At 37.2% G+C, this 13,094-nt stretch overlaps 1 protein-coding gene across 7 annotated transcripts in view; it reads left to right on the forward strand.

Annotated features, from left to right (window-relative positions):
* The window catches only part of RNF24 (ring finger protein 24), a 91,391-nt gene that overhangs the window by 8,105 nt on the left and 70,192 nt on the right, over positions 1 to 13,094 (forward strand). Inside the window, exons 1-2 of one of the 7 annotated variants that reach the window (XM_078056995.1) lie at positions 9,775 to 9,898; positions 10,119 to 10,277. The exons of 4 other annotated variants lie outside the window; for them this stretch is intronic. The gene's annotated coding sequence lies outside the window, so the exon portion shown is untranslated. Of the gene's footprint in view, positions 1 to 974; positions 1,429 to 9,774; positions 9,899 to 10,118; positions 10,278 to 13,094 lie in introns of those variants that run through there. 2 more of the 7 variants (XM_078056991.1, XM_078056992.1) reach the window with 2 other exon arrangements.

Genomic DNA, 13,094 nt, shown 5'->3' on the forward strand with positions numbered 1-13,094 from the left:
AAAATTATGTTCAGTGGTATAAATTTCAAATAGAATTTAGGTGTCCTATCCAAATAGGCTCTTCATCCTGAACTGAAAGAAAAAGTTTGGCAGATAATGAAACACCAAAGTATGAGCTAATGTAGTTTATAGGAAATGGGTGGGAAGGGAAATCAAAGGTGTAGGCTTTCATTCTTTTCCTTTAGCGCAAAAGAAATTGCAAAACTTCTTCGGAAATATGCTAGAAATCTCCTGCTTGGCTATACTTAAAGTTTTTACTTAAACTTATTTTTCCTGAAAACAGGCCAGAATGAATTTTTGTGGGAGTGAGAATGATTTTTTTAAATCCTAGAACAGTATATCAAAAGCCAGGGACAGTATTATACCCAGAAAATCATCCTTCACGTTAACTAACCTTTACTAAATACCTTTTATGCCAGTAGCTTTACATTCATTGCCTATTTACTTCTTACAGCAACCCTCAAAGAATTGTTTATGGATGATAAAAGGTCAAAGAAGTAACCTGTTCAGATTCACAAGGTCAGGAGCCGGTTTTAGAACCCAGACTTTCATCCTCCAACTCACCACATGTCATGGTTGGTGATGTCAGCTTTCACAGGAATATAGTTCTTTCCTATTCAAATGCTTTCCTGCACTGGCACTTTCAGAAGACTATTGATAAAGGAAATTAAGAGACTGTTGCAGAAAATAGCAGAAGAATAAGGAGGGATTTGGGGAGCCTCTACATTTTTTTAATCTCTTCTGATGCTCTTGAAATAATTAACCATTGCAGGGGCGCATGGGTGGCTCAGTTGTTAAGTGTCTGCTTTCGGCTCAGGTCATGATCCCAGGGTCCTGGGATCAAGCCCCTCATCAGGCTCCCTGCTCAGCAGGAAGCCTGCTTCTCCCTCTCCCACTCCCCCTGCTTGTGTTCCCTCTCTTGCAGTCTCTCTCTCTGTCAAATAAATAAATAAAATCTTAAAAAAAAAAAAAAAGAAAGAATTAACCATTGCAGAACTGCAATAAACAAAAAATGAAGTAAGTAAAAATGACTAGAAAGGGCTATATAGTTTGCTAGTTTTGTCATAACAAATTACAACAAAACTGATGGCCTATGACAATAGAAATTTATTCTCTCATAATTCTGGAGACCAGAAGTCTGAAATCAAAGTGTCAGCAAGGCTACTGCATTCCCTCCAAAGACTCTAGGAGAGAATCCTTCCTTGCTTCTTCCAGCTTTTGGTGGTTCCACATATTCTTTGGTTTGTGGTTACATAATTCTAATCTCTGCTTCTCTCTTCACATGGCCTTCTCTTCTTTCTCTCGTAAGGACACTGTCATTGGAGTTTGGGTCCACCCGGATAATCCAAAATGATCTCATCTCCAGATTATTGATTACATCTGCAAAGACCCCTTTTCCAAATACGATCATATTTACAGGTTCCTCAGGTAAAAATGTGGACATATCTTTGGGGGGGGCCACCATTTAGCCCACTATAGGGAGTAAGAACTTCTTTGGTAATAATTTTCATTTCCACTGCTATATCACTCAGAATCCCAGATTAGACAAGCATTTGGTATAGACCATGATACAAAATGGGGAAAGGTATTGGAAGTATAGGATAGAAGACAAGTTCAAAGGAAGGTTTAGGGAATCAAGGAAGATTTCATGGGGGTTGTATTGCTTATGACAGATCACGAAGACTAGTTAGATGGTTGGGATAGCCTGGAATGTGCAGATAATGGAAATACTCAGAACAAAGATAGCAAGTCATATTCAGAGAACCATAACTAATGCATTTGAGGAAAGTGTGGTGCTTAGAGAAATAGTGGCAAATGGGGAGCCAATTCATGGGAGGCGTTTAGTGTTGAGTTGATGAATTTGTACTTTGTTTAGAGTTGCTTATCCATGAGAACACTGTATTACAAAGGTTTCTAACGGGCCTTCTGAGCTATGATAAAACCTTTGGAAAAAAATACATTTTTCTTTCTGTAAAAAGATTTTCAGAGGAATTCATAATCATAATAAGGTTAAGAACCACTGCTCTATTAGAAATGAAATGTTTTATGCTTTGAAGATGTTTCTGGAAGATTATTGATTTTCCATTTGGTTTACTTTGAACTACTTGGAAGGTAAGAAAATGGAACTCCAAAGAGCCTTAGTAAGCACTCTTCTGTGGAATACGTTATGAATTTTGCATACTAAAAGTTAAAATACTATTTCAGGAGGGATGTAAAGTAGGTCCAGGGTTTTTAGGAAATTGATCAAATGATTACACAAAAAGAAAAATTCATAATATTCAGTTCAAAAATGCAGCTGTGACTTGTTTTCTGTGTCTCAATGTTCTCTATTTCAATTCACTACCATTTAGAACTCCAGAATTATATAAAAGCATGACACAGTTCTGAGGAGAGGAAACCAACAGCTGCGTTCTTAAAAGTTTTGTTTTTTTTTTTAATGTATTCTGTAAAACTGCTTGTTTTCTGCTGTGGGTTTTCAGTGGAATAACCTACTTCAGGAATAAAACAGTATATTACATAGCTGTTTGAATGTCTTTGTCCATTCAGTCTGCTATAACAAAATACCCTAGCCTCAGTGTCTTATAATAACAACAGAAATTTCTCACAGTATCTTGAATACTGGAAAGTTCAAGATCAAGGCACCAGCAAATTCGGTGTCTAGTGAGAACCCACGTCCTAGCGCATAAATTGTACTTTTCATTGTGTCTTTTTGCTGTGTCATCATGTGGTGGATAAGGACAGGGGAGCTATCTGGGCTTCTTTTATAAGGGCACTAATCCCATTCATGAGGGCTTCATCCTCATAATGTAATCACCTCCAGATACCATTACATTGGGGATTAGGTTTCAATATATGAATTGGGGGTTGGGAGATACAAACATTCAGTCTTATAGCACTGACCATATGCTATAAGGAGAAAATCAGTGCTTTTCCATATAACTCAATTTCTAAATAATCAACTGCCATTGATTTTTTTTTTTATTGATCCATTTATTTTCTCCCTGAGATTAGTATTACTTAATAGGTGTACCTGTACTGTTGTTCAGGCTTCTCTGCTAGTGAGGTTATTCTTTTTCATTTTTTTTATTATACAAAATTGTATATACACTCAAAAGTAGACAAATAGTACAATATACCTCCATATGCCCATCACTCAGATGTTCAACTATTATCAGGGTTTTGCCACATCTGTTTCATTTATCCTTTTTTCTTTCACTTTCATTTGCTGAAGTTTTTTAAAGCAAATCTCCAGCATTTCAGTATATGTATCCTGACATATTTCTAAATGCATCTCTAAAAAAAGTAAAGATGTTGTATTATAGAACCAAAATGCCATTCTCACACATAAAATTAACATTTACTCCCTGGTGTCATCTAATAGATAGACCCAATTCAGGTTTGCCTGATTGTCTCAAGAATATCTTTTTTAGCGATATCTTGTTCACACCAGGATTCAAAGTCCCTGGACCATATTTGATCATTTTGTCTCTCATGTCTAATTTGATCTAGGGCAGTTCCTCTTCCCACCCTCTCTCCTCACCTTTTTTGGTGTGTCATGGACTAGTTGTAGGAACTGGGTCATTTGTCCTGTGGAATTTCTCACATTTGGGATTTGTCTGTTTTATCATGGTGTCAGTTTGTTGATCTCTTCCCTGTATTTCCTACAAACGGAAGTGACCTCTAGAGGCTTGACTAAAATCAGACCTCAGTGTTTTGGCAAGAATGTTTAGGAGGTCACTAATATTACATCACCAGAGGCCTGCTGTATTTGGCAACCCCACTTGTAGTAATGCTGAAAGACCCCACTGATGGTCATGTCAGTATTAGATATTTCATCCATTGTGGTAGAATGGTGATTTTCTTATTCTGTTCTCTCTTCCACATTTGTTAACAGGAATTCTGTAAAGAAGACTACCTCATCAAGTAGGGCTATCTGGGTTTACCCTGAAATATGCTTTGTATGAGAGACTGTCAAGTACTTTTATAATATGGTGTTCTTGATAAAAGATAATGAGTTTGAATCAGAATAAAAAGAATTGTTAGGGGCGCCTGGGTGGCTCAGTCAGTTAAGCGTCTGCCTTCGGCTCGGGTCATGATCCCAGGGTCCTGGGATCAAGCGCTACATCGGGCTCTCTGCTCAGTGGGAAGCCTGCTTCTCCCTCTCCCACTCCCCCTGCTTGCGTTCCCTCTCTCGCTGTGTCTCTCTCTGTGTTAAATAAATAAATAAAATCTTAAAAAAAAAATAATAATTGAGTTAATCTTTTGTTTTTTTGTTTTTTGTTTTTAAAGATTTTATTTATTTATTTGACAGAGAGAGAGAGACAGCGAGAGCAGGAACACAAGCAGGGGGAGTGGGAGAGGGAGAAACAGGCTTTCCGCCGAGCAGGGAGCCCGATGTGGGACTCCATCCCAGGACCCTGGGATCATGACCTGAGCCGAAGGCAGATGCTTAACGACTGAGCCACCCAGGCGCCCTGAGTTAATCTTTTGTTTTAATTTTACAATGAAATTCAGAGTACTATAGCAAAATGTGAATGAGTGCTTTTCTTTTATAATTGATAATGTGGACTCCAGTTGCTCTGAAAGTTAAAAGTGTGTGTGAACGCCTGTTATAGACTAGAATCAAGCAGTGGAGAGGAAGGAGTATTAGATTAGGATTAAAAAATCAGGGGATTTCTAGAGTCAATTTGGCCAGCCCCTGAATGTCTGATCCATTCATTCTTCTTAGGCTGAGCATTTTGTGTATGTGTCCCTGAAATATTGTCAGTGTTTTCATGAAACTGGGTGTAGACTAAAGAAATCAAAGTTGTATATCATAGAATTAATGTTTAAATATCTTTAAAGATAGGGGGAATTCTTCATTGAATATCATTCTTTTTATTTAAATTGTACTTTATGGGAGTCATTTGATCACCATTTCTCATAATACTCTTGTTTAACTTCATGTCTTCATGTTCTTTATAGTAAAACTACTGAATAAAGTCATGCTGAAAAAAGCCTTACTTGTTTGTCCTGCTGCATTTTACCTTAAACCAGATTGTTTTCATTCAGCTTCTGAATTTGTGGGGAAAGTAACCTTGATATCGAATAAAAATTAAAGGGATGCCTGGGTGGCTCAATTGGTTAAGTGTCTGACTTCAGCTCAGGTGATGATCTCAGGGTCCTGGGATCCAGCCTGGCCATCGAGCCCCACGTGGAACCCTGCTTAGGGCTCCGGGGTCAGCAGGGAGTCTGCTTTTCCCTCTTCCTCTGCAGCTCCCCCCCACACACTTTCAGAATTCTGAATCCCTTTTATGCGCTCTCGCTCGATCTCTCAAATAAATAAATAAAATCTTTTTAAAAAATGAAAATAGGCCAGTGTTCTTAGCTTAGTGATCATCTCTAGAGAGCCTCTAATGTTATTTGAGAAGGCCATTAAAAGTATGTGCTAGTATGATTTCTCATAGGCAAATTCTTGCTATGATTATGTGATTTATTTTTAAATGATAATACTGTGAGTCTTTTCTGAAAGATAGAGAATGCTATTATAAAGGAATACCTCAAAAGACCATAGATAAGATCAGTATACTTATTTTTAGTTGAGCTAATCATCAAAGCTAATTACTCTTCATCACGTCTCTAAAATAGTTTTAGTATTGAAAATTACATTTTCCCCAGGTTTCAGCACCAAAAAAACCCCAAAAAAACAAAAACAAGAAAAATCCATTACATTTTCCTACCTGTAGAACAGATAGATGCTTGTGGAACACCAACTCTCTTTAAGTTGTTGTACTTGCTAAGTAGTACAGTTGATTTCACTATTTGGATTAAGATAGTACTTTTTTTTTTAAGAGCCCTCTAGGAAATTGTGTTACAATGATTGCCTCCTCACCCTCATTTAATGCAACCAGAAGCCCCTGGGCCTGGACCCCACCATGCAGCCTTTGTCCTATTCCCTTGTTTGTTAAGTGCTATGTAGGCTGGAAAGTGGTGGAGCACTGGGATTAGTGGGGTTGAAACTCTGTTCTTTGGAGGCCACAAAGCTTATACATTCGCCTTTCTATCTTCTGCCAGACACAAGGATGGCTTTTGTCTTTTTAGGAATATTTCAATTATTTCATCCAGTATGCTGCTTGGATTTACCATCTTACCTTTATTCAGGTCAATAAATGCTTATTGAGTATCTTTTAAGTACCAGGTATTGTTCAGTCTGAATTTATAGAAATCTCACATCTTGTGGTAAGAAACTCTTGTTGAATAACTCCAGTACATTTAGTGAAGTTAAGGTATAGTTCAGTTCTGAATTTATTAGATCTGAGTTTGTAATTCTAATATTCTTTTTCTGACATTTTAAATTTGATCTGACTTAGGGGCGCCTGGGTGGCTCAGTCGTTAAGCGTCTGCCTTTGGCTCAGGTCACAATCCCAGGGTCCTGGGATCGAGCCCCGCATTGGGCTCCCTGCTCAGCGAGAAGCCTGCTTCTCCCTCTCCCACTCCCCCTGCTTGTGTTCCCTCTCTCTCTGTGTCTCTCTCTGTCAAATAAATAAAATCTTTAAAAAAAAAAAAAATTTGATCTGACTTAAAAGTTCCTATAAAGCGAATGAAAACTGGCTCCTCATAAGGAATTTCAGTACTTTCTGTAGGCTAAGATAACTAACCACAAATGCAGTAAAATCAGTGGAACCTGCATTTAGATTTTATTCAGACTAACTTTCCAACTCTTAAGAACCTAAGCGTATATTTTTTGCACAGTTACAAGTTTATTTTCATAAAGGCAAAAAAGGCATGTGGGATTTAAGTTCTGGCCCTACTATTTAACTCTGTGGCTTTGGTGAATCACTACCTCTCTTAGCCTCAGATGGAGGTAATTATAATGGAATGCTTCAGAGTTATTGAATTTATAATTGAATTACTTCAGAGATATTGTGAGTATAGTGTATCTTCTTTAATAAAGTGCTCTCCTAATGATTTTTGTTGTTAGTCAAGGGATGGGACATGGAAAGAGTGAACACAAGAACAATCTTTGCTACATCTCAGTTCTCTCCTTTTCATATGGATTGAACCAGTTATGCTGCATTGTAGCCTGGCTACTGAGCTGTGGCTAGTTAGAGGTTCCATTCCAGTGGTGGCCGGACAATATATTAAAAAAATTGTTACTAGTTAACTGCTCTACATACTTTCTTAACTTCTTAGGAGATTCTGGATACATCATTTCTGATGGTTGTCTTAAGTCCGCTTTCCACCCCCGACCCCTTTTTTAAACAGCTTTTTTGAGACATTTATAGCCCATATATTCAATGTGTAATGCAGTGGCTTTTGGTATATTCAAAGTTAGGCATCCATTACCACATTATCACTTTTAGAATATTTTCATTATTATTATCCCAAAAAGAAACCCTGGATCCTAGCCATCACTCCTCAATCCTGCCACTGCCCCCCCGCCCCCATTCTCCACCCTAAGCAATCACTAATCTACTCTGTCTCTCTAGATTTGCCTATTCTGGGCTTTCATATAAAAAGAATCAGACAATATGTGGTCCTTTGTGATTGGCTTCCTTTTACCTAGGATGACATTTTCAAGGTCAATGTTCTCTTTTATAACAAAAAGAGATATTAAGGTTCCTAGAGGCACACTGACCTATCCTGTGGGAAGAAGAGATGAAATGATTTTTTTTTTTTAATAAAGTTAACTGGTATCCCAGGACTGGTTGTCAGTCACAAATGATGAGAAAAGCCCTATAAATAGTTACTGTAGCTTCAAACCAAAGAATAGTATTCTAACACTGAATGTGGAGAAGATGCATGTCTCAGCATTCTTTTTAGCTCCATTTGTGTATATGGACAATGTCATAATTATTGGTACATCATTCAGTATGGATAATAAAATGTAACTGTATGGGACTAATGTAACTAAAACTATTTCACCACTGTCCTTTTTATTTGTTATTTTCCTCTTCTAACTTTCCTGCTGAATATTCTGCATAACTCAGACGTTATGATATGTCTGTGGTGACATGCTATATGTTACAGGCTAATGTTTGTGGTTACATACTCCTTTTTTTATTTTTATGTGAGCTTGATGAGCTAAAGCTTAGGTATTTTATTTGGGGATAACCAATGATTATATATATTAGTATAAATGTTGGAAACAGGATGCACAGAAATAAAATCTTCAAAGCATATTCCCCCCAAATTTGTGATGTAGTTAAAAAGGCGGGGTTGGGGGGCAGCCTTTTGACTTTGAAAAACCCAACTTCTCTGTGTCTCAGGTTCTTCCTCTATAGAGTGGAGCAATTGGACTATGATAATTAATGCTGATGGTCTTTAACTCTGTGGTTCTGTGAAGGTAATTGGTAAATATATTACTGATGGTCCTAGACTACTTCCTACATTACATCAAGAAGTTAGCATTGTAATGTCAGATTTCCTGTGTTCTAATTAGTTACCTAATGTGTTGTCATGACAGAAGGCTAATGATATGTCTTAGCAAAAATTATATTTTTCTCTACTAGAATTAGAAGCCATGGTCTGTTATTCCAAATGGTCTGTTAATGCAAAATAATTGAAAATAATACTTACCTAGAACACCTTTATATTAGATAAATGGGTTCGGCTATGAGTGGCAGAAAACCCAAAACAACAAGTGGCTTAAAACAACATTAAGTTTTATTTCTCCCTCATGTCCAAGTTGGCATAAGTCTGGTATGGAACTTCATGGCATCGGGGACCTCTTACCAATTGTCCCTTTTTCCTTTTTGGCACTCTACCCTCCCTCTTGGGTGTAAACCATATTCTTATTGAGCAAGATTATCCACATTATAGGAGGCAGGATGGAGAAAGGGATGAAGCAGAAAGTAGAAGGTATCTTCAGTGCCCTGTTAAGCATGATTTCCAGATATTCCCATGTGAATCCATGAGACATGTGGCCATGTGTAGCTACAAGGAAAGCTGGGAAATACAGCCAAGCACCCCACTAAAAATTCTACCTACAGTGGAAGAAAGGGAGGAAAGATATTAGGAAGTGGGGAATCTACTACAATCTGGTTAATGATAAAAGGGAAAACTAAGGAGCATTTGTCACTATATCTTTTCCACCAAAGAAGGAGCATTTTATATTTCTCTAGGTGATACTGGTTCTTAAAATGGAAATACCATTTTACAGGTGAAGAGCTGACAATGCAATGGGAACATCTCAAGAATATGTGATTATCTTTTCTGTAACTGGGTTAATGCACTGGATCTTCCAACAGAGAGCTGCTAGATATATTTCCTGGTTTGAATTCATGAGTTGATATTATGATTTATGAGCTAGCCTCTTAGGAGTTTAGTTAGTAGAATTTTTCTCACTGAGCCCAGTAGCCCCCGAGAAAACTGATCAAACAGAGAATAGGCCCAACCCTAGACGTACAGTGACTTTACTGGGAACATATGCCCTGTAAGGCTTCATCTGACCTGAGCCACCCATCTCTTATTCCTGATCTTGAAGGGGGGAAAAATTACACACTTGTAAATAGTCTTTACTATATCCATCTACAAAATCAAAATAATAGTGTTCACATGATGAAGATTAGTAATGGTCTTATAAAATGTTTTTATATAGGAAAGAACTTCCAGGGCTAATGATACTGCAAGTCTTGACTCTTAAAAACCCATTTAGAGAGAATTATTCACTGTTCTGTAATGATTGTGACCTTTTCAGAATTTTTGAAAATACAAAATCAGCAGAAACAGACTCACCCCCAGAATATTGAAATAACATCTTTCATCTGTGTCATTATCTCAGCTGTTCCATAGTCTGCCTGAAATCATCTTAAGGATGAAGTCTTCCCATATCTTTCTTAAAAGAACAAAGTGATCCCAGCAAACAAAGGAGAGACTTTGAGGCCATGCATAGGACTACACTATCTAGAAACTTAAGGTAATTATCACCAGTGTCAAAGTACCAAGCAGTCTGAATACTTTGCTGGTTTCATAACTATTTGAGGTTTGCTGAGTTAGTTGTGAGCATCTTAGATGCTGTTTTATGGCTGTAGAATTCTCCTACAAAATTAAGATCTAAAAACTGATAAGCTTTTGATTTACACAGATTAGCCATCTGTTGTTGAAGAAATATAGCTAAACTAATTCCTGTTTCCCAGAATTCCCTATTCCAAGTCACTTCAAAAAGCAGTCCACTCATGGCCCAGGCTCGAAGATTTGGATTGGAACAGAGTGGCCCAGGAAAATGAGGCCTAGGTTCAAATTATCCCTGACTCAAGAAAATTCAGACACCAACTCAATGCTAACCTCGCACCAAGGTACCACAAAAGACCTTGATAATGTTGATGAATACCCAATGTATACCAGATACACCCTCTGGAGACAGATGTAACTTACCACATGAGGAAATTGAGACTTGCCTGCAGTCCTAGTGAGGGGAGTGGCTAAGGTTGAGTCTGCACTTAAAGCCTCTGCTGTGGCATCTTCCATAGAGCTCACTTACTGTGGTGGAGCCCTCTGATTTACCCTCATTTCCTGACTGATGAATTTCTAAACCACAAATATATTGTTTTCTCTCATTTTTAAGGCTGTACAATAACAGAATCTTCAATCAAAAGAATCTTTTTGTTTTGTTAGCTAGTTCTTGTTTTACCACTCTAGAAGTACTTGTGGCTTATTTAACTTCCTTGTTTAGGTTTTAGTACATATAATTTATGCCTCATAATCTTTCTTCTTCAGGGATTCTTAGCTCATGTAAGAATTCTGAAAAACCATTACCTTTTCTGGTAGTTGAGAATTCACCAATAAATATCTGGAATTAATGTGCTCAACCCAGAACTCTCAAGAATAGGAGGTAACCTATAAAGGTTTATAAAGGACCTTCTTGCCACTTCTCCCAAAGTAACTAGATAGGGTCTAGAGACTGTGCACTTTCCTTATGGTTCAGGTTTTGAATTAGAGTCAACCACAGGTCAGCTACTTTTATGCTACAATTTACAAAAGGGGGTCCATATATAAAGGAAGTGTAGTGCCTTTTAATAACCTTTTGTATACTTGAATGTAATTATTAAGTTACCTTACCTATAGACTGAACAAACTCCTTTAATTTTAAAACAAATTAATCTTTCATGACTGCTCCATTAAACAGAGTGGTATTGATTTCTGTCTGGTACTCTGTGTTTTTCCAGGGAGTTATAACTGATTGTTGATATATTTTCTGTGGACAGATGTCTTAAATACAAGTGACTTCTCCAGATTGTGACAACCAACATTCCCCTTTATTTAAAGAATGGCTCTTTTTCTGTCTTTAGGGCCACTCTGGCTCTTTATTTCAGGATGTTTTCTTGGTTATTGCATACACCCAGCAATTTCCAAGGTAGGTTTTCAATATTCAGTGCTGTTTCCAGAAATGCCATGACATTTTCAGAATAAAATAAACTTTGATTAATTTTAATTTAAAAGTCACAGTTCTTTGTCACAGAGTGGCGAGGACTAAAGAGACATAACCAAATGTGATGCGAGATCTTGGATTGGATCCTAGAAAAGAAAAAGAACAGTAGTAGAAAAACTAGTGAAATTTGAATGAAGTCTGCAGTTTAGTTAATAGTATTCTACCAGTGTTGATTTCCTGTCCTTATACCATGGTTGTGTAAGATTTTAAAATTAGGGGAAGCTAAGTGAAGGGTTTATGGTAACTTGTGCAACTTTTCTGTAAATCTAAAATAGTTTTAAAATTAGAAGTTTAAATGTATATTTTAATAGTTTCAAATTGTTGGGTATTGGTGTTTGCCTTTCTTGAGTCTCTCTAAGGCAATGACAACAACCCAGGATTCATCAGCATACTCACTGCCCACAGAACTAGTCATAGAAATCATTTCATTTGTGTATCCATTCAGACACTAACAGTCGGATACAAGCTTAGTAAGGTCCATGGAAGACAGCAGGATCTCATGGGAAGAGTAAAAGATTGAGATTCAGATGTGGGTTTCAGTCCCTCTTCCACCACTCAGTGGTTTCGGTTGGGCAGCTTTCTCAAATCCATCATCTGAATACAGAGTATGATAGGCACCCCACAGTGATTTTAAGGATTAAATGAAATTTATGCATGTGAATGCTAGTCATAAACTCTAATTTTGGTTCATATCCTAAAGAATTGTTTGAAGAAAAAAGATTCTCCTGTTTCAGCGATTTTGAGGTGATTTTTTTCCTAGATTAATTGTATTGCAGCATTGAGTGCAATCAAAATCCATAGGTGATATATTTATAATTGTGCTTAGAATATTTTGAATCTTTTATCATTAACAATCAGTTTGAACTTGAACCAGTATGACCAAGAAACACAAAGCAGTAAGCTAAATGTTATATATATAGTCTATTTAACGTAGAGATTTTACATGCACATTATTTTTACATATTTAAGCCAATGTCTAGCCCTTTTGCTTTAGAAGTCATAACAGAAAAGAATTTCAAATACGAAAGCTCCAAATTGGGCGCCTGGGTGGCTCAGTTGGTTAAGCGACTGCCTTCGGCTCAGGTCATGATCCTGGAGTCCCAGGATCGAGTCCCGCATCGGGCTCCCTGCTCAGCAGGGAGTCTGCTTCTCCCTCTGACCCTCCCCCTCTCATGCTCTCTCTCTCTCTCTCATTCTCTCTCTCAAATAAATAAATAAATAAATCTTAAAAAAAAAAAAAAAAAAAGAAAGCTCCAAATTTGTTTTCCTGAAATTTACAGCAAAAGCCATCAATGGAATCTTTGGAGCTGTTTTCAAGACCCTACCAATTATATGATATTTATAATCGTGTAGTTTGTGTAGTTTGTTTCCAAAAGTTATTCTATAACAAATTGAAAAAAAGGAGCTCAGTCAAAATATTTAAGTAATGCTGCCAACTGTCTGTGGTGAAATTTTATTTTTTTAAATTTTACATCTGAGGGATGTGAGGTTGATTCAAAGTCCATATTTCAGACGGTTAAATGCTGTGATTCAGTGCCTGGTGAAGAGCTGCTGTGTGGCTTCAATCATATGTTAATTCTTCTTCTTGCTGTGTCTGTCAACTGATTTAGCTGCTTCACTAAAGCAGCCTCACATAGATCAATCAGGTTCTTTTTCAAAAAATCCCAATCTAAAGCCAAGACCA

The sequence above is a fragment of the Halichoerus grypus genome, chromosome 10, assembly GCF_964656455.1.
Source record: "Halichoerus grypus chromosome 10, mHalGry1.hap1.1, whole genome shotgun sequence".
NCBI classification, from domain to species: Eukaryota; Metazoa; Chordata; class Mammalia; order Carnivora; family Phocidae; genus Halichoerus; species Halichoerus grypus.